The sequence below is a fragment of the Pongo pygmaeus genome, chromosome 7 (assembly GCF_028885625.2).
Source record: "Pongo pygmaeus isolate AG05252 chromosome 7, NHGRI_mPonPyg2-v2.0_pri, whole genome shotgun sequence".
Taxonomy (NCBI): Eukaryota; Metazoa; Chordata; class Mammalia; order Primates; family Hominidae; genus Pongo; species Pongo pygmaeus.
Window position 1 is genome coordinate 60331974 of NC_072380.2, and position 22670 is coordinate 60354643.

General features: G+C 43.1%; 1 long non-coding RNA gene across 1 annotated transcript in view; it reads left to right on the forward strand.

Annotated features, from left to right (window-relative positions):
• The window catches only part of LOC129042644 (uncharacterized), a 150874-nt gene extending 131851 nt beyond the window's left edge, over positions 1-19023 (forward strand). Inside the window, exons 3-4 of the long non-coding RNA XR_008504164.1 lie at positions 15928-15990; positions 17071-19023. This is a non-coding gene — a long non-coding RNA (uncharacterized LOC129042644). The remainder of the gene's footprint in view (positions 1-15927; positions 15991-17070) is intronic.
• The last annotated feature ends 3647 nt before the right edge of the window (positions 19024-22670 follow it).

The following is a 22670-nucleotide window of genomic DNA, read 5'->3' on the forward strand; positions in this document are numbered from 1 at the left end:
GAATCCAACTTACAAGGGATGTGAAGGACCTCTTCAAGGAGAACTACAAACCACTGCTCAACTAAATAAAAGAGGATACAAACAAATGGAAGAACATTCCATGCTCATGGGTAGGAAGAATCAATATTGTGAAAATGGCCATACTGCCCAAGGTAATTTACAGATTCAATGCCATCCCCATCAAGCTACCAATGACTTTCTTCACAGAATTGGAAAAAACTACTTTCAAGTTCATATGGAACCAAAAAAGAGCTTGCATCACCAAGTCAATCCTAAGCCAAAAGAACAAAGCTGGAGGCATCACGCTACCTGACTTCAAACTATACTACAAGGCTACAGTAACCAAAACAGCATGGTACTGGTACCAAAACAGAGATATAGATCAATGGAACAGAACAGAGCCATCAGAAATAACACCGCATATCTACAACTATCTGATCTTTCACAAACCTGAGAAAAGCAATGGGGAAAGGATTCCCTATTTAATAAATGGTGCTGGGAAAACTGGCTAGCCATATGGAGAAAGCTGAAACTGGATCCCTTCCTTACACCTTATACAAAAATCAATTCAAGATGGATTAAAGACTTAAATGTTAGACCTAAAACCATAAAAACCCTAGAAGAAAACCTAGGCAATACCATTCAGGACATAGGCATGGGCAAGGACTTCATGTCTAAAACACCAAAAGCAATGGCTACAAAAGTGAAAATTGACAAATAGGATCTAATTAAACTAAAAAGCTTCTGCACAGCAAAAGAAACTACCATCAGAGTGAACAGGCAACCTACAAAATGGGAGAAAATTTTCACAACCTGCTCATCTGACAAAGGGCTAATATCCAGAATCTACAATGAACTCAAACAAATTTACAAGAAAAAAACAAACAACCCCATCAAAAAGTGGGCGAAGGACATGAACAGACACTTCTCAAAAGAAGACATTTATGCAGCCAAAAAACACATGAAAAAATGCTCACCATCACTGGCCATCAGAGAAATGCAAATCAAAACCACAATGAGACACCATCTCACACCAGTTAGAATGGCAATCATTAAAAAGTCAGGAAACAACAGGTGCTGGAGAGGATGTGGAGAAATAGGAACACTTTTACACTCTTGGTGGGACTGTAAACTAGTTCAACCCTTGTGGAAGTCATTGTGGCGATACCTCAGGGATCTAGAACTAGAATTCCATTTGACCCAGCCATCCCATTACTGGGTATATACCCAAAGGACTATAAATCATGCTGCTATAAAGACACATGCACACGTATATTTATTGCGGCATTATTCACAATAGCAAAGACTTGGAACCAACCCAAATGTCCAACAATGATAGACTGGATTAAGAAAATGTGGCACATATACACCATGGAATACTATGCAGCCATAAAAAATGACGAGTTCATGTCCTTTGTAGGGACATGGATGAAATTGGAAATCATCATTCTCAGTAAACTATCGCAAGAACAAAAAACCAAACACCGCATATTCTCACTCATAGGTGGGAATTGAACAATGGGAACACATGGACACAGGAAGGGGAACATCACACTTCGGGGACTGTTGTGGGGTGGGGGGAGAGGGGAGGGATAGCACTGGGAGATATACCTAATGCTAGATGACGAGTTGGTGGGTGCAGCGCACCAGCATGGCACATGTATACGTATGTAACTAACCTGCACATTGCGCACATGTATCCTAAAACCTAAAGTATAATAATAATAAAAATAAATAAATAAATAAAATAAAATAAAAAAAGAAAAATCAGAAAAGTTTCAGGAACAAAATAAACATCTAGATTTAAAAAAAATCATATTTACTTTGTATAAAATTTTATCATCTATAATTTATTAATCAGTAAAACTGTAGGTATCCTTGATGCCAAAAAAGATTAAAATTCTATTTTTTCTAAACAGATTTTTTGTTTCATTAATGTTTTCATGCTATAGAGAATCTGAGTATAAAGTCACCTAACTTTTAAAAACACATAGAGATCATAACGTAATGTCCCAACACACAGGGGCTCAGTTTCTTTGGGCCCTGGGCCTGTGTGGACACTAGAGGTTGGGTATAGAGGGAGAGCTAGAGAAACACACATGTAACCACTTTCATTGTGAACCCCCAAATGAGGAGGCCTCCTGGGAAAAATATAGTTTCTTTGCAAGACTTCAAGATGCATGTATCTGAGCATATCACAGAATCAGAAAGTTACTCTCATCTTGGTCAATACAAAATCTCTATGACTAAGGCACCTGGCATGGGCTTTATGGGTTCTAAAATCACTCGTTCTTCTACGTAATAGGATAAATGTGGCAGAAAAAGTGATGCCCTTCCTTCCATTGAACCATGTGACCTCGTTAGTGTTACTTGATATTATACAACCAGGTTATTTTGGGCCCACTTAAATATGTTTATTTTGATTACTTAGTTTTCTGTGGTAATTTCGTGATTATTTCTTAAGATATCCAGAAACGTACTCGTCCATCATGCCCATGCTCTTCATAGTTCTGATTTGGTAACCATTTTATTTTAGCTAGAAGATGGGTATTTCAATAATTTGAAATGAGTTAATGTGAGCCTAGATCCCAATCAGATCTAACATTTTAAGTGCTCATAAAAATGTGAAACCCTGCAATAACATTAAATCCCCATATGCAGAGGAAAACAATTCACATTTTTGGGGCACTGGTAGTGAACTTGCAGACATTTCTGCCTGGATTGTCTGTTAAGCCTCCTACTATATTAATGTAGCTTTGGAAGAAAAGGGCGAAGTTAGGTTTAAAATGTCACATTCAAAACATTGTGCGTATAAGAAATATAACCCCAGGGCCAAAAGTCACCAATGAAAAGAAATTACACTGGTTGTGTAAACACTGTGTTCTTGAGGCAAGGAGGTGATTGTTTTTTGGTGTAAAGGAAAAATCTATTCCATTAAGGGAGGGAGGTGAGGCCTCCTAGAGAAGAGCTGGGAGCGTCAAATTAAAGAGAGGCTGTGGGTGGTACCGGTTTGCATGTGCCTGAGGGAGGCATAGCTGGGCTCGGGGTCAGGCGCCTTGCGCTATGTTAAGACAGGCTTTCCCGTCTCTACAGCTCCTTCCGGTCTTTTCCTAGCAGGCTCTTTAGTTCACCACGTCGCAAATGGGACGCTGCTTCCTTTGGGCCTTTCCTGACCCTTCCATTGTGGATCAGTCTTCGTTTTATGAGCTCCTTTAATGCTTTGTGTTGATCCCTCAATCGCAATGGCAGCTACAAGGATGTAGCCTAGGGCACGTGCCCAGACTGTGCGGCTGCCCCGCTGCCCGGTGAGTGGCTCTACTGCGCTCTGCCCGAGGCGCCTTCTCATGCACCTCCAGCGTTCTCAGGAAGCACTTCTGCCAGCAGTTTACAAAGCATTTGACAGCAGGGGATTGGCCTCCTGCACAGGAAGTGTGTGGCTGATTACAATCGTGAGTGTATAAATAGCTCAGAATTTAGAATTAATATTCAAATTTGTTGAAAATTGTTGAGAAAAACAAACCCATAGTTCTCAGGGATGGATGCTCTAAGGAATAATAGAATGGAACTGTTCTAAGAAGCCTGCCAATGACCTGTGGTGTAAAGCCACTAGGTAGAGTCATAGGCCACCTCCTTCTCCAATTTTAAGACATAAAAATGCAGGTGACCCCTTGTGTAAGGTCAGTGGGTCACATCCACAGACACCTCTTAATCTTCTGGTTCTAGATTGTTCTAGAAGAAAACGTGAGTTAAGTGGAGCCCAGTCTCATTTCTGAGGCTCTGCAGGTTTCTTAAGCTTATATGGAAGCCACTTTTCCAACTACAGTGGGATGTGTTATGGACGTGGGTACTCCTTGGGAGTCGATGTGGTAATATATGTGAATGGGCTTTGTGTCCTCAGGAGACTAGAAGATATAAAAATCCAAGGTATTACTGTAATTACTTGGCCTACAGTTAAATTGAGACTGTACAGCTGTCTCTTGGTATTTATTCTCAGGGAGTTCATATGCTGTCTAACTAAGGAAATGGGAAAACGGTAGGACACCCAGTCCATGTTTCTCGGGAGTGATTTATAAAGAGTGCAATGGAGGTGGAGAAAAGCTCACTGTTTAATACAAATATTTTTTTCATTTAGGCTCAATTATTTTACATAATTCTATTTCTCGTTGAAGTCTGTGAATAGATGCAGCTATTTTCTTTGCTAATCAGTGACCTGAAGTTAAAATGAGTGGAGAGGTTTTATGCACAAGTGTATTAGTTTTGCTTCCTCCATTTCATGCTTCTCTAAAAGCCAAAGTCCTTGAACAGATGTTCCTGAGATTTTTCCACAATGTAAATAAGTGACCCCTAGAGAAAGAGAAAAACCATAGCATGGAAAGTTTTTGGGAAAAAATACTTTGTTTTTCAGAAAATTATAAATGAAGGTAAATAAATATGAATATGATGAGAATATTTATGAAATTTAAACTTTAACATTCTCTTCCTAATACCATAATAGTGTGGTTTTATTTTTTTACAGATATATCTTTTGTAATTTTGGTCATCAGAAATGAAAATTTGTTTCTCATTTGTTTTTGACTTGAAACTCTGCTTTATTTTGTATTAAAAGATTAAAAAATCTCATTATTCGTGTTTCCATGACAACATAAGATTTTTTTTTTTTTTAAATCAGTATTTCTGAAAGTTGTACGGTATTTTCAATTGCATACCTAGGGAGAAATTATAATTACAGTTTCAAGAGATGGTTTGGAGCTTAAACCATCTTAATATTTGCCAGTAGAACTTTAAGTCTATTAATTCACTGAAAGACAGATTTTACTTTCTCAACCCTGAACCTATAATTTTAAACTTTAGTCAAAACCATATATTCTCTAACCTGCCATTGAACTTTCTTGGGTGCAAGCATATTACCTGTGGAAAGATGATAGCTTGCAAAAGACTCTGAGGGAAGGGGAAATATGGAAAAGCAGGTACGGAGCTTTTGAAATATTGAAAAGCGATGGAGCATTTGACTTGTTCGTAACTAAATGACTCATGATTTGAACTAAAGTGTATTTGCCCCATCCCGCTGCCACTGAACGCAAAGCCATACAGAAACAAAGACGAGATTTTAACTAAAGGAACTGAGATTCAGAAAACAAGCTAGTCCAGAAAACAAGGGTCACTGCCACTCCACTGCTGTCTCTCATCTGTTTTGCAACATTTGTGGCATCTATCTTCTGGGACAGTTATAAAATATGGGCTAAGGAGGTGAAGTTGCAGGGATGGTAGAGAAATAAAAAAGTGGCAGATATACAAGAAGGGAGGAACTAGTGCAAGTAAGAAAAACGTAGAAATCCAATTTTATATCGAGCCGATTGCTCTGGGTCTCATTGACCTTGGCAGGACTCAAAGGGTCATATTTTACGTGGATGAAGCATCTTCAATTTCTCCTGCATCTCTGGAGCATGCAAATGTTTTTTTCTATCCCGCATCACTACATTCCTTCTATTCCTCAAAGTTCTTTTATATTAATAGATGTTTCTTGACATCAAGACATGTTTCTTGACATTAAGACGTGTTTCTTAATGTTTTTTGAATCTGTCTTGACATGATCTTTTTTATTATTAAAGAAAAGTACCTTTTTGATTTTGCCTGAACTTTTGAACCTCTAGCCTCTGGTATGATACTAGAGCTTTCCTGACAAATTCTCCACTATATTTTTGAAATAGAATAACATAATTAACTGAGTTTATGAGTCACATGAAGTCATCGTCCTCAGATGTCATCATTAAACATGATGGTGCACCTCAGTGTTCTTTTCTTGACAGATTCTGACTTGGGGAGGTCATCCTGGTGGGGTTACTGCACATCTGCACTGGGCAAGTGTTTCTAGCGGGATCATTTGCTTGACCTCATCTTCCCATTCCTTATTGGGAGCTGTGTTAATTTAGAGAAGTACACTCAGATGGAGTTAAAGATAAGGGAAGTGGATGGAAACACATTCTGCCTAGAATACTTCTCAGCAATCACATATGAAAGAATGCACAGCTCCCTGGCATGCTCCCGTGTCCCTGGTTTGCTATCACCAGCTGCTGTGCCCCCCAAGCTGTGGATAATATCATTTTCTATGTGTAAGAGATCAGGCTGACTTAATCCTTCAGGCTGCAAGTGATGATAGCACTTTGTCTTATAGGAAATTTTTCTAGATGCAACATACATTTTTAGAGTAGCTTGGGCCACTGCTTTTCACATCTTTGGCATACAGACAAAAATTAGTAAAGATTTATTGAGTTGAAAATAAGAGAAAACTCTAACAATAAAGACATTTAGCATCTCAGAAAAAGAAGTCCAGAAATAAGACAGGTTTCAGGTCGGTTGATTCAACACTCATGGGTGTCTTAAAAACATGAGGATTTTTCCCTTTTTGTTTTATTGGCTCTGTCAAATAAACAATCTTGTTCATGTCAAAATTTCCCCAGAATGGTCACTGCAATTTCACATTGTCCTTTGAGAAATTATGCCAATTAGAGAGATATGTATATGGCTTACAAAATGAGGGGAGGAATGTGTGGTGTCCAGGTACAAAAGACTGCGAAGAACCCATGAAAACTTATGTCAGCAAGCATTTGTACAATATCATGTCTCCAGAAAACTCAAAAGATCAATCAATTTCAAATCAACTAACAGTGTTTAGAAGATTTTTTAAAAGGTGACAATAAAAATATTGCCCAAAGGAAAAAAAAAAAAACAAACAAACCAGGTTTAGTTCATCCCTTCCTCTGCCTTCTGTGTCAACCCATTCTCACCTCTGAGAACAAGGTGTTTGCAGCCCTTTCAGGTATCACATCCAGACCAAGGATGTCCAAAGACAAAAAATGGGCTATATATCCCAGGGTCTCCTTAGGAGTACAGAAACATTTCTCAGAAGCCCCCCAGAAAGTCCCGTTTTACATTATATTGCCCAGAAATGGATAACTTACCTAGAGAATCCATTGGCAAGGTGAATATTACCATTATCACTGTCTTAGACCAATCACCACTCACACCTAGACTTGGGGAAAGGGTAAGCTTACCCATAGTGGTTGACATTTAAACTAAATATGCACTCTGCCTTCTGAGAAGAAATTGAATTGGAGACAACCAAGAGTAACTGCTACACTCACAAACAATTTTGAGGAATATTTCACAGAGATCTTCAAAGTTATCTAAATCCCCAGATTCAAACCACAGAAGGAATTTTATATTTGAAAATAAAAATTCTGGCCTGCTTTTGTGTATCTATGTCCAGTTACTGCTATGTGATGACTGTATTTCATAGACACCCATTGGAATTTCAGCATTTTCGGATATATTACCACAAAACAAATATATGCAAATTAATAGTGAACTATGCCTGAGTAGAGAAGAAGCTAAATGCCTCTCATTTACAAAACCAAATTTGTTTCTTATAAAATTTCTATGGCATAGATATTAACCCATTTTTCATGTAGACAAATTAAGGCTTAGAGAAGATAAAGGCTTAAACAAAGTCTCATGGCCAGTAGGAATCCAGATTCAGTTTCTTGATATTTTGAAGATATTAATTGAAGTGGGTTAACATAATCTGGGCTTCAAGTTTTTTATATAATATGCATATTCAATGTTGCCAGTTACCGATGGTTGGATGCAAGTAATCCATTTACCTTTACTGATCTGATATGGTTTGACTGTGTCCCCACCCAAATCTTATCTTGAATTGTAGCTCCCTTAATTCCCATGTGTTATGGGAGGAACCTGGTGGGAGATCATTGAATCATGGAAGTGGTTTCCCCATAATGTTCTTATGGTAGTAAATAAGTCTCACGAGAGCTGATGGTTTTATAAGGGGAATCCCCTTTCACTTGGTTCTCATTCTCTCTTGTCTGCCACCATGTAAGACATGCCTTTCATCTTCCTCCATGATTGTGAGGCTTCCTCAGCCACATGGAACTGTGAGTCCATTAAACCTCTTTTTCTTTATAAATTACCCAGTCTTGGGTATGTCTTTATTAGCAGAGTGAAAATGGACTAATACATGATCCATATTCTCTTGCAGGAAGGGCTTAGTATGTGCATATAAAATAAAAATCCTAATATTCACAATTTGCCTTTCTTGGAGGTGGTATTTGCAAGTTCCACAAAAGGGCAAGTAGGATGTGCACAAAGCATTCATCTTCATCTGTAGGTAGTATCATCATAGGTGTTAGTTACAGAGCACTTTTCCCCTGGGCAGCTTCAAGCACTCCTTGGAATTTACTCTGGTGAATACTCTTGTGATTAGTATTACTATCCTTCCCTTTTGATACGTGATAAACAAATGGAAGAAACACAAATGTACTGAGTTGTCTCGTCTTTCACATTGCATAGGCTAGTGAACTGAAAGAAAAGTGATGTGATGGTCCTCATGGAGCAGGGAGCTGGTTGGGCTGGAATGAAAGTCAGCCCTCTCCCTTTACTGCCTGAGGCTTTCTGTCGGAGTTCAGGCTTCATCTGTCCGTTTGAGATGGCTACACAGAAGGGGCCACCATATCTATCCTGTGTGCCCTCATGGAACTTAGCACCTTACTGGAAATGCAGACACCTGCAGCTCCATGGTTAAGCAAATGTGTGCTGTTGAGCCAGTGCTACCCATAAGAACGTCTGTGCAGATAGATGCACAGGAGAGGTGAGTGTAGTGGGGGTAGTAGGTGGGGATGCAGAGGCAGTTGGTGGGGATGCAGCACCATCCCATGTGGCGGCTTCTAGATGGGGAGCTGTGGATGGTGGCCCAGTGGCAGGGTCTGTAGCCAGGCAGAAACATGTGTGGCCAGAGGGGAGAATCAGTAAAGTAGAAACACAGGAGAGACTGTGCCGCCAGGACACCCTCCTGCTGCCTACTACTCTGCCAACTGCTGGGACATAGCCACCTTTCTATCTTGATTTCTTAGTATAATAAACCTCTAATAATCTCAGTAACACTAATCGTATCAGTCCTAATAACTAATGATGGGAACAACAGCATTATTGATAACCAAGCACCATACAGAGTTAATTTACAAGCATGACCTCATTTTATGATCACGACCAGCCTGGGAATTAGGCCTCATTATCCCTACTGTGTATATTAAGAAACAGAGCTTCTAAGAGAAGGTGACACTTGTTCAAGGTTGAGCAATCATTAAGTGATAGAGTCGAGTCTTGCACCCCGTCCATTTGATTCCCTAATTAAGGAATGGGAGTTCTAAATAAGCACACAGACACTCAGTTGCCCTACAAATATGGTCTTTGAATAACTTTGAGTGACTATTCCTTTCTTAGTTATTATCTGAACATACAGACCTCATTCATGCTGGCTGCCCATTTATGATGCCTTTTCCCATTAAGACTGACCTTGATACAAAGAATAAGACAAACAGCCCATAAAATCCTCCTGTCCAAAACCACCTGGTTGAAGGCAGCATTGTGGGGTAGGCAGAAGATGAGTGGTCTCTCCCACACCTGCGGTCATCAGCAAGGCCAGCATGGCTCCACACCGGTCTGTTGACTGCTCTCCTCCACTTCACTACATTTCACTGCATCTGCCACTCCCTACTCCTACTCCTGGAAACTCCCTCCTCCCCTGGGCTTCAGACGCCAGCAGAATTCCCAATAGCTTGGCTCTGGAGTCAGACAGACTCAGTCCTGGCCCCCACCTGTTCCCAGGGATGCTGTCTAGCCTTACAGCTCTGTGCCTACTCTCCTTGCAGCAACAAGAGAAAACAGCAGGACTTGCTGCAGAGGTTCCTGCAAAGACTGGGTGGCGTGCTTGTCACAGTACCTGGTGAACCCTGCAGTGCAGGGAGCACTCACTCCTCCCAGCCTGGGGGAAGGGGTTAAGAACGAGGGTCACTGGTCAAAATGAGAAAGCAGACATGTGGTCGTCTGTGCTAGTGCCTGACCTCTTCCTGCGGCAGAGGATCGTGGGAGTCATTGTTGGTCCCTCCCCTCTGTTCTGAGATGGCAGAACCCCAGTGGCATCAAAGAAGCAGAGACCTGAGGGGTAGCTGTCTGCCCTGTGAAGCCTGAGACCCCGTGTCTGGGCAGCCCCTGCACTGGCCACCACCTGGGAGTGCGTGGATCCTTCTAGTTAATGCCTACTCCCAGATCTGACGTGGAGTATTGTTTATTGCAGACATCCATGTCTCTGTCTCTCCAACCAGACCTCCTGGGTGGCTGGAGGCAGGGGAGATATTTATTCTCAATGACATATATAGTAGGCATTCAGTAAACCTTAGCTGGACTGGTGAATTATCTTTCAATCACTCTTTGTACCTGTGAAACCATGTGAAAGAGAGAAACGTCAGAAGATTTCTGCCTGTTGTATTAATTCCTTCAAGGCAGAGATCCACAAACTTTTTCTCTAAAGGGCCAGAGAGTAAATATTTAGGCTCTGTAGGCCATCCAGTCTCTGTCAGAACTACTCAACGCTGCTGTTGCAGTGCAAAAGCAACCCTTTACATACATAAATGCACCAGCCCTGCTATGTTCCGGCAAAACTCAGTTTACACAAACACGGGTGGGCTGAGTTGGCACAAAGGCTGGAGTCTGTCTACTTCTATTGGAAGGGTTGCCACAGAGCTTTTAAATTTGGTGCGGTAAGAAAATTTCCATACTGTGTGTCTTCCAAACATAAAGCCTTCAAGCAACTATGCTAACCCTGGGGGCAGGCTCCACATATTCATTCATTCATGTGCTAAATGATTCTGGGCCCTCCCATGGCCAAGTGCTTTCCCAGGTGAAAAAGAAACAACCCCGAAGCTATAACTTCAGGCTCCTAATTGGTCCCGAGAGGCATGCCCCAAGAAGCCTTTCTTTGCTCAAGATTTCAATTCAGTTGATCCTCTGGCTTTTGAATATTTCCTCAACTGGTATGGCTTCAACTCAATGAGTCCTCAATGAGACCCCTCACTGCAGCCTTGTCTCTGTTTTGGGGACATGCTTTGGGCTTTCTTGGGCAATGCTCCTTTGGGACTGTGCTAGAACTGGCAGTGGGACCTTGAACCCTTCCCTGCTCCACTGGGCTGACCCTGCGGTCTGAGTTCCTGGGAAGAAGCAGACGCTAAGTGTGTTGGAACATCCCTGCGCTCTCTCTGCTGAAAGAGTACAGTATATGTAGGTGTATTTATACATATATGTATAATTTTTTTAAATTACACTAAAATTTTAGGATAAAAAAATCCTTATTTAAACAATTGAAATGATGAGATATGTAAGATCAGTAACTGTTTAGACAAGAGTATAATTTATTTTATTTTATTTTATTTTATTTATTTATTTTTGAGATGGAGTCTCCCTCTGTTGCCCAGGCTAGAGTGCAGTGGCACGATCTCAGCTCGCTGCAACTTCCGTCACCCAGGTTCAAGCAGTTCTCCTGCCTCAGCTGCACCCACTGCCCTGCCCCAGAGTAGCTGGGATTACAGGCGTGCACCATCATGCCTGGCTAATTTTTGTATTTTTAGTAGAGACAGGGTTTCACCATGTTGGCCAGACTGGTCTTGAACTCCTGACCTCAGGTGATCCGCCTGCCTCAACCTCCCAAAGTGCTATGAGCCACCACGCCCGGCCCAGAATATAATTTAAATGGACATATGTGAACAATATTTTTTGATAAGCAATACTACTGAATAGTGAGATTTAAAACATTTTTCAGTATAGTCCCAGCATTTTGGTAAATTATCTTTTGGTAAATATCACCTAAGAAATTTATTTCTTCATTGGCAGTGTTTTTTCTGCAAACACAAAATATCCCTTACTGTTTCCTGAGGAGAAATATTTAGGCAAATAGATCTCTTTTAGATTGGCTAGAATTTTCATACATAGAGAAAAACTGAAAAGGACAGGTAGCCAGTGGTGTGCTGGTAAATGTATAACAACCAGATCTTCAGGAAAAAAAGTGTGCATATATATGCACATAATTTTATTAACCATCATCTATGTATAAAGATGTACTGTGCACAAGTTGCAAACAATCATAGCATATATGATAATAAAACATACGCTTTATCATAAATTCTGTTTTATCCTCACAGAATGCTTTTGTTGATTTTGCTGAAATCTTGTTTCTGTAGCCAACCTAGTGTTGCAGCTGATGTGCCGATGTGACTTCGACATGAATGTTGGTTGATATTTTCCTAATAATACTAACAAGTAAGGTGCAAAGGAAACAATGAAGATGTGTGTTGGAACGTCACTTGCTCTTCAATGATGTGAGCTATTTATTTGCTGAATTGGATAATGGGTTCTGAACAGAGGAAGAATATTCTCTCAATTGCTGTGCTATTTCACAACGTAACAGCTACCTACACAACACACTTTTAGGTTTAATGTGCATTATACACATTTTATTCTTCACTTTCATAGGTCTAAGCAATGCATGAAGCTATACATAAAGCTCTGATCTGTGGCATTTGCTGATTCCGGTGGTGTAAATACTCCCACCATGGCGGGTTTCATGATATGAATGAGACACCACGAGCTCAGAGCTGGAATGAGATGTGCGGTAGCTTGCTGTTAGACTGTGCTTCCACAACACAGATACCAGAGACCTAGAACATGCTAAAGTGGAGTAAAATATGGACAAAGTAGTGATTTTTGAGTTCTTACTAACTTTGCATTTAATATAAGTCATTAAGTTATAGGTCTATATAATTTGACATTTAATAATGGCAGAGTTTAACAAAAAGCTCACATAATTCCTGATGGTTTAATAGGTGTTTTTTTTTTTGTAAGCCATTATGAGCTAGTTCCAGCATACTATTGTTCTTTGCCAAATATATATTTTCTACTGAGGCCGTGATTACTGAGCTGAGTTTGCTGAATGGCTCAACAATTAAAATGAGAAAAAACTTTTAAAAAATTGTAACTTTTTTTTGCTGAAATATTCACAATGGCTCCCAACAAGATATGTTGTGTGCATTTTTTCATGGAATTACTTTAGAAACTCATATTGCTTCTGGTGACTCTTACTGTATCAACATAAGTATACATATTGCAATAATGAGACAACTCATTGACCTAATTACTAATAGTTCATATTGGGGATTAATATTGACAAAACTGCAATAATGAGACAACTCGTTGACCTAATTACTAATGGTAATATTGGGGATTATATATTGACAATAATGCAATAATGAGACAAATCATTGACCCAATTACCAATAGTACATATTGGGGGTTATATATTGATTCTATATTCAGTGAACATAGAATTACATTAAACATAGACTGCAAAATCCATGAGTGTAAGGACTGACTCCTCTAAGTTCTTGTAAAATATCATGTACATGTATTTGGTAATGTATCTAAAATTATTATCGTCTATCATCATGATAATGTGTAATTCAGATTTAAGCCACTTAACACAGGTAAAATTAATCATGAGGCCAATACAAAAAATATCTCACCTGGGCAACATAATGAGACACCATCTCTACAAAAAAATTAAAAAATTAGCTGGGTGTGCTGGCATGCACCTGTCGTCTCAACTACTGGTGAGGCTGAGACAGGAGGATGGCTTGAGCCCAGGAGGCTGAGGCTGCAGTGAGCTGTGATCAAGCTATGATGCACTCCAGCCTGGACTACAGAGTGAGATCCTGTCTCAAAAGAGAAAAATGTAGAATTTTGACTGAGTGTTGGCACAGAGTGATTATTGAGTAATGAATGAATGTAGATAGGAAAAGAATACACCATATATTAAATCTTTGAGTCTCTAGACTACTTTAAGATTTGCTAGGAGGTTGTCTAATTAGTCAAGTGAAATTAACACAAAGTAGTTCTTTCAGTACCCACTTCTTTCTGTTCTGCTTCCTTGTAAGACATTTGCTACTTGATTATGAATTAGGATGGTCGTGAGTGTTGGGAGTAAAAATGCCCCAGGTGCTCGGTGTGCAGGAAGTGTAGGGTGATGAATAGATAGCGTTCAAAGTGGATGAACTCCAATAATGATCTGCTGGAGGAGACGGAAAGGGGAGCCCTGTCTCTGGAGCAGAGACTTTGCCTAAGACCTGGTCAGTCCCATTGCAGATGCAATCTGGGGCCAGGATTGCGTGTGTGTGGGGCGAGCCCTATGTGCTGGGGTGGGGCGGCCCCTCCTCCAGCCTGTGCCACCTCGTCACCGCTCTGCAGCAGGCCTGCCCAGGCTCATCTGTGCAGGTGTGGCCTGCAGTCAAATTTAAGCAAAACAGGTACCCACTTTTCTTTTTTTAAAAAAGAGAAATAGCTTTCTCCCTAACTTTTTCTTTTGGTGGGCGACTTGTATTTACAAAATTGGATTTCCCCAGTGCGTCCCACCAGTGGGGTGGGACGCACTGGTCTGTGGTGGCATGGGTGCCACTGGGTGTTCAGTGTGGGTTCTTGTTGGGCTGCTGGCCTGTTAGGAAGGTTTGGGACTGCAGCGGTTACACTGCTGGCAGAATCCCCTCTGACCTTGGCTGCAGAAGCAACGGCTGGGCAGAGCAGGTGCTGTCACTTGGCTTTATGATCCCCTGCCAAAAAGACACAGGTAGTCCATGGGTACAACAAACACAGCTAATGAATTCAGGAGGAGACTGGGCCCAGCCCTCCTTGGCACTGTTAAACCTGAAGCATCAATCACTGTGAAAAGCTGGCTTGCTCAGTTCCCATGCTATAAGCGGGGTTTCCAGATCTCCTCCACTCCAGTGAGTCCTGTAGTTCGCTTTAATTGTTCTGTCTATAGAGAGAATATATAATCCATTTATGGTAATAGGAGGTGAAGCTTGGAATCTTTCACAGGAACAGGTTCCCATTCTAGAACAAGTGACTGCTGGAAAACAATCCTGATGGTTTACCCCTTCATGCCCCTCCCCTCAGCTGGAAACAAAACACCCCATGAAAACAAACAAAATCATCACACATACATACCCACACCCCCACCAGGGACACATGAGGGGCCATGACAACTCTGAAGTGTCCATTTCACAGGGTGGTTGATATATTTCAACAAATTTCATTAAATCGCTATGGCTTTTAAAGAGATCTGATAAAAAGGAAGTTAGATTGTTTAAACTGGCCAAACATAAGAATTAACTAAGCCTTTCTATGAAAAACAGCTTAAAAGTGGGGTAAGTGTCAAAGGGAACCAAAACAGTATCAGAGAAAATGCTTTTAAGATATGTTGCACTAATAATATTAAGCATGATACAAAGAATAGCTGAACACTTGAGACTGCTCTAAGTACCAAACGTACTGATGGAAAATTACTTATTTGCTCCTCTAGAATCAACATCGTCATCCCAAGTGGGAGACCAGAGTCTGTAATCTCAGAGAGGCTGAGTTGCTGCCCTCCAGTGTGATGTGAGAGATGAGTGTTGGGGACATAGCAGATGATAGCCTCAGTTTCCCTATATTTGTAGAAGAGCAGTAAAGACCCATGCACCTCACCAGTGTAGAAGAGGAACTGGAAGGGAGGGAGGGAAGGCCTTCCAGCCATGGGGAGCTGCCTGAGCAAGGCTTCCCGCTCTGCCAGGCTAAGGAGGGCAGGCCAGGCAGCTGTCGCTCACATGCTCTGGCTTGCATATTTGGGAGGGGAAGAGCGCCTCCTTGCCAATGCGCTGCAAAGTGCTCAGCCATGAGAATTGCCACAAATCCTGTGGAGCATGCGCCTTTGGAAGCATCAGGCTGGAGCTTTGACACGCAAAAGAATGTTGGAAAGCCAAGTGGCCCTTGCCAAGGTTTTAGAGCTGGGATTTATCAAAGGCTTACCTGCCACACTACTCATAAGGAGCTCCAGGTGTCTGGGGCTCACCTGAAGCCACCTGTGATTTCTGTAGGGCCATGTTGGGAGCTATGGGTAAGCGCCTACTCCAGCTCTTGGGTAGGCCTACTTTGATCAAATGTTCTTGCATCGTAAACATTAGTCATAGGAAAGTGAGACTTCAGTGTTCTCTGTAGGTTTGTCTTCTCCTGAGGAAGTGGATGCCATGTTTCATTTTGCAGATGGATCAAGTGCAGGAGGTAAAATAACTCCCTGAACTTCCCTGATCTTAGGGTCCTTCCATTCGTCATTCTTTTTCTTTCCCTTGGAAAACTGATATGCATAGAAATGAGAAGTTTACTCTCTTGCTTTTGGATCTGTTGCCTGACTGCAAAGAAAAGAAATGCCTTACTTGATATTTCGACACTAAACTTTACAATCTGGAGAATTTTTCTTCCAGCACCTCGTCCTGGGTAGTTGAGTATAACGGCCCCCATATTTTGACCAGGAACTGAAATGAACCCCATCCAGGGCTTGCTTGGGTGTGGAAACCTTTCAGACTCATGGGCGGAGCAGAAATCCTCATGCTGCACTCCCCCATGAAGCAGAAGTCACAATCTGTGTGGAGTCATGGAGAGGAGGAAGTTGAACTTCAATGTGCTCTGAAAATAAGACATTGTGTGGTAGAGTGTGGGCCAGCAGCCTGGGTAAGGCATGGTCCAGGTAGAGAGCTCAGGATGACTGGGTGTCTTCCCTCAATGCCACTAGGAAGTGAGTTCGCTCCCAGACTCTCCTAGGACCTCAGTCTTAAGAGCGATCACAGCTGCCTGTTAACCAGCCTGAATACAAAAAGTGAAAAAGCATTGCCTTCAACTGGAAAAGAAGAGCTCCTTTGAAGGAGCTGCTGCAGAGAGGTCATTGGAGGAAATCTCAGCATCCCCCATGCCCTCCCCTCCCTGTGGCTGGAAGCCATGGGGGGCCTTTCATGTTAGGTCAGAGGCTTCCCCACAGCCCCTTTCCCTTGTCTTGGAATGTCTGTGTGAGGGTGTGGCTGGCAGAGTGGCTGGAAATCCACAGACTGAGAGGAATAGGTGCTGGACCTGGCATGCGGACTCTGGGCTATGATTCAGGCCCAGGTAGAGTGGGTGGGGAGGGGAGTGATGGGGACATGGTGTCCTGACGGAGGTCGGGAGGCACAGGGTGTGGGTGCTGCTTGTCTCCCCAGCTTCTCCACTGCACCATGTGTCTGAGTCTGTGATTACCGGAGGTGACTCGCAACAGGCCCAGACTTGCCTGTGTGCATAGCACTAAGGGTAATGACAACACCTCCGTGTGTGCAGGTGCCTGTTGGAGACACAGAGCTCCGCAGCAGCAGGTGAGCTGATGCTGCAACCTGCTAAATGTCACTCCTGCGGAGCACCAGGGCCCAGAGTCCACATGGCTCTCAGCCTCCGTGAAAAGCTTGCAGTGAGCTCAGCCACTGAAAAGTCACTACGAAGATGGAAAGCAAAATGAAAACCGAGTCCTCGGTACCCTATGTTTATCTGTCTCTAAGAGAACATCCTCGGGTTTATTTATGGTTTGAGTACTTCATAACAAAAGTAGTATAAAATAGAAAATAATGTGTTGATGTGCTATATAAGTGAATCTACTCAATACAATTTATAAAGGATATGCTTCTACAGAAATGTCTTTGTACTTAGAAATGACACTTTAATTAACTTCTTAGCCAATCCTTGGACATTTGAGTATAAAACAAAATGGAAGTGGCTCCAGCCAGTGCCAAGAGACCCTGGGAGGTTTGCACTGTGTGCTCTGCAGGGGCCAGGTATCCTTCATCACAGCAGCAGCCTGCATGGCCCAGCACAGCCTGCAACTGCAGAACCAGAGCTCACCGTGGCTGCTCCCCATTTACAGTTTATGCCAAAATCTAGGTCACTTGAGTTCTCAAGGGAGTTCTTAATGAGGGAGTACATGGATAAGGCCTATTTTAATATTTTTATTTAATCCTATTTAGTTTTGTGTACTTACGGCATTATCCTGAGAAGGAAGTTTGTAGGTTTCATAGGAGCCAACATGGTTCACGCACAAAGACAGGCCAAGAACCCCAAACATGCCATCGGATAGCAGCCAGGGCCCCCAGGATTGACCCTAATCCCTGCCTCTCTTCAGGCCACTGCCTCCCCCAACCCCAGGATACCTCAGGCCTGGCACTTAGGCTCACAGCAGAGGGCATGTTCCCCCACCTCAACCTACCCCAAGACAGGCCTCTCCCTGTGAATACTGACAATGGAAAATGTTTCCTTCTGCCAAGGGAATCCCCTGGCCCTCACAGGAGTGTGGGTTTGGCCTTGGGTCTGAACAGATGGCTGCATGACTGCCTGGGGCCATGCCGCTCAGAGGCTGAGCGCTCTAGCCTGCAGGAATAGTGAGGATGGGGTCTACACACCAAGCCCCGGTGGGCTGTGTTGGGTGGGGCAGTGTCTTCCTCAGTCTGTCTTCAAGGAGGCTGTAAAAAAACTGTGGCTCAATCTGGTCCATGGCTACAGAGCTGCATGGAGAAGTCAAAGGTGCCTGGTTTTGCCTTAGTATTTTTCATGTAGAAAGAGAAGAGACAAGTACATTCGTTTAGAAGAAACTCACCAGGAAAAGCAAGCACGGACTGACTTTGTAGGAGTGTGAGCTGGATGGGAGGAAAGGCAGTGGTTGGGTGGAGGAGGGGGTGACTGTTTTGCTCAGAGCCTCCTTCAGTTCAATTAGTCCATCTTCCATCTTTACCTGCACCTGTAGACACCACTTCCTGGAGCTGTTCTGTGCAGAAGTTGAGTGAAGATACTGCAGCGAGCCCTGGGTCCAAACGCCTGTGTGCTGACTCTAGACCTGCTCCTCAGCCCCAGTTTTCTTCTCTGAAAAACCAGGATTCTAGCACAACCCGTATCCACATTCTTCTCAGTCCTGCACCCACCAGCGAGCTGCAAGGCCCGGGAGCTGCTGGCCCTGTTTTCCTGTCTCCAGAACTAGCCTTTGATTTATGAGATGTCCCCTGTCTCCCCCGATTCTGACCTCCCAGGATGGCATTTGGTGATTTCTTGATGTTCTCTTGCTTTGGCATTAAAATATGGATGGGAGTGTCATTTCCAGATCTTTTCCAGACCTGTGCAATTCTTTCCATTCTTCATAACAGCCCATGACCCACCTTCCTCTGTTTCAGCCACAAAGCTAGCCATGCCTGTGTGTGCACTGCTGTTTCTCATTGTTAATATTTTAACTGTTATTAAAAAAAAATTTCCTTTTAAACTGTGTGTGTATGGTTTTAAAAATTGATGCACTTCCAGAGCTTTCAACTTCTGCAGTCTTTCTGAGGTCCGTGTTCCTCTTCTTCAGCTGGGAAGCAAATGCTTGACTTAATCCCTTCCCAGGTTTTCTTCTACAACTCCACATGGAAAAAAAGCAACACACTGAGCCGGAAATGCCTTGCCCAGGAGGATTTGTTGCCAGGCTGCATGGAAGGCAGTCCTTAGAACCTGGGCAGCCTTCACCTCCCCATTCCTGTCGCTCCCACGCAAGTCTTCCTTGGACAGCAGGTTGGGGCATTGTTCAAAGAAAGTCCCTGCTAACGAACAGAGTATGGCTTCCCTCATTATTGTGGCAGATTTCCTCCCACTTTTTTCTTTTGTAAAATGGAGAACTCTTCACACTACAATTTTTATGGGAGATATTCCTTCTACCTTGGGTGGATGTGTGAAAAGCAGCCAGAGGAAAATATGATTAAAGAACAAGGTGGAAGAAGTTTTGGTCAAGTGAAATATTTCCTGAGAGCCCTGTCTCTTCTCTCCAGGTATCCAGTTTCCAGGCAGGTTGCATGGGAGAGAGGCAGATGTGTGTGTGCATGCAGAGGAAAGAGAACAAAGCCCGAGGGATCCAACTTCCAGGAAATCTCTGCTGTGCTGGTGCAAAGGAAAAATAACCCCTGCTCTCCTCTCAACTTAAAAAAAATTTTTCTTTTTGGTTTTAGTTTACAGAAGTCTAAATATTCAGCAGTTTCTTGGTGATAATGATGCAGCCACATTTTAGATAAATTCTTTGAACTTTTTAAAGCCCTTCGTGTTTTCCTAATAGTTACTCATAGAAGGGCTGGGATAGGAAAAATGCAGGCAGGCCAGTGCCTGCTCCTGAATGCCCGTTTGAGCAATCGTGTACCCTACAAATTCGGCTCACCACTTTTTTTTTCCCTGGTGGTGGCGGCAAGAAGTTGGACGGGTTTCTGGGTACATCTCGTCCTGTGGTGAAATGAATGATTTCCTTTCAGCCTTGTATGTTTGAAATGGGTTCCTGACATGATGTCTGTTCCCCGATGGGAGCTGCTTGTCTGTGTGAAGACAGCTAGCAGGACACAGAGGGCTCCGGGCAGCCGGGGTCACTCTGCTCCTAGCAGGCCCGCCTGCGCCTCCCTCACCTGGGGGCCCTGGAGGGGGCGCTCACATGGCCCCTCTTCCCTCCAGATATCTCAGGTCAACTCTGGGCTCTGATGTCCTGGGACATGTGCTGGGTGCTCCTGGCAGGAGCCACTGTCGCCTCTGAAGTGTCCCTGTGGCTGGGGCTGGCAGGCAAAGGGCCAAGAGATGTTATCTTTATAACATCTGCCGTCATCTCTGCTGTGTGGGAACTAATGGCTGCGTTTGAATAATTAGGCCTTTGCACCATAGCACAACAAAAGTCAGCATTGCTCCATTAAAGCAAACATAATTACTGTAGCTCACACATTCAGAACCCCTTTCATCCCTCCAGAAGCTGCAGTCGGGAGGATCTGAGTCTTTGCTCAGGTCCCATGGAGCCAGCCCCCTGGGTGCAGTGTGGGCATCAGGGCAGTCTGTCTTTCTGTCTCCTCTGTGCTTCCTGAGCACTCGTGGCAGACCTCTGCTTTGGCCTTCCGCACGCTTCCATTTGGTCCCACAGGCTGTTGTCTCTTGGGCCCAGCACTGCATCTTGCCCACATTCATTTCCCTTAGGCAGATGTTGGGGCTGAAGTCTCCTGACCTCTCTGTGCCTCAGTTTATTCATCTGATAATCACCACATCTGCCCCGCCAACTTCCAGGATGGTTGTAAACATCAAACGAAGTCATGGATATAAAAGTCATTTGCAAAGTATAAAAATGCCACACAAATAATAAAAATCTTACTGTTACTCAGGTTAGGGCATGGATACTATTTAACCAGTCACCAGTCCTGGGACTCAGCATGTGGCCCTTCCACTGACAGCTTTTGGAAACTAGGCTTCATTTTCATGGTGGCCAGGATAACCCTAAAGACTGATGGTAATGTTCACTAGAAACTCTGGCCTTCAACTTCCTGGGAGATGTTTCCTTTCTCTCAGTGATCAGTGTGTTCTTTTCATTAGCCAATTAATCAATATTTTTGGAACACCTATACCAAACAAGATACTGTGCTAGTCAATGTTGCAATATGAACATGTGTGAGGGCAGTGGTGAATACAAATCTCTCAAGTCCTTTATCTGAAAAAGTTGTGCCAAATTGGTGATAAAGACAAAGATGGCTCTGGATTTGGAGAAGGGACTTCCTTCATCCTTCTCTTATTTTCAAGTTCTGTTTTTTTATTCATGAATCTAGGGTTGGGGATGTGTCATGGAAGAAGCGGAAGTTGATGTACACCTTCAAAGAGGGATACACTCTTAGTCGACAAAGGAAGGATGGACTTGTAACATCATTGATTGAGAGCTCAGATGGGAATCATATTTTGGAATTTGCCCTAAGACACCCAGCCACCCATTGATTTCCTGGGTGGCACACCTCTCACAATGGATCCTGCAGGCTGTCAGTTGTAAGCAAACCCAAGATTAATCTGACACAGTCTTTAAGGAGCAGTGATTGCATTGTGGGCGAAAGGGGAAATGTGGGTAAATTCTTCACACCAACTTCTGAATGGAGATGTGTTGGGTTCTCCCATTTGAATTTCAAGCCTGTAGAGAAGGACACATGGGTTTGGTTTTCTTTACTTAGCAATCTTCCTGGAGTGCTCTAACTTTCCAAGGATCCAGACAGCTCTTTAGCCTCTGCAAAGCCCTCTGCTCTACAGACCCGCCCCAGGTGGCTTGTAGAATCTTCACACAGGGTGGGAGCTTAACTGTCATGTATTGACATGGAAATTGCAAGTAAATGAGATCTATTTTGTCCCTTGAGGAGTTTATATTTGTAGAGTGTAAAGATACACTAACAGGAAATTGTGTTTTACAGGGCCAAGTACGACAATAGGGTAACAGGGGAGTGGGCTAACCCTACTAAGGGAACACAGCTCGCCAAAAGCCACCAGAGTTTCTGGGAAGAGACAATGCCAGGAACATGTCTGGTGCATGAGAAGGAGTCACTCAGGTGGAGAAAAGGCTCGAGGAATGCCCAAAAGGGAGGAGGGAAAGAGGCCAGTGCAGGCTGGAAAACTGGGAGAAAACGTCAGGACTGAGGTAGGTAGTGGGGGCGATTATGACATGGAAGACAAAGTGCAGTTTGAGAGGAAGAAATTGAGGAGATGGTGTTCAAGGTTTAAAATAATGAAGATTGAGATTGTGGAAGGGAACACGTTCCAAAGGCGTTCAGGTCCATGGGGTGCATGCTTGCTGAGAGGCCCTGGCACTGTAAGGCTCCCACAGATGGTTTGCTACAGGACATTTGTCATTTGCAAAGGAAGAGCTGAATTCGGGGGATGTATGGGGAAATTTCTGAGATTCTAGCTAGCATCACGAGTTTGAGCTGAGCATGCTCTTCATTTGTCATCAGTTTAATGCGGGCTTACCAGACAAGAGCACTGTGGAGAATGTGAGTCCCAGGCCTCATGACATCAAAGTTGAAAATAAGTGTGATGCTCTCCCAGGCTGTAAGAGATGCTTGGACAACACACTCAGGGTGGCCAGTCTTCTTGGCAGCAGC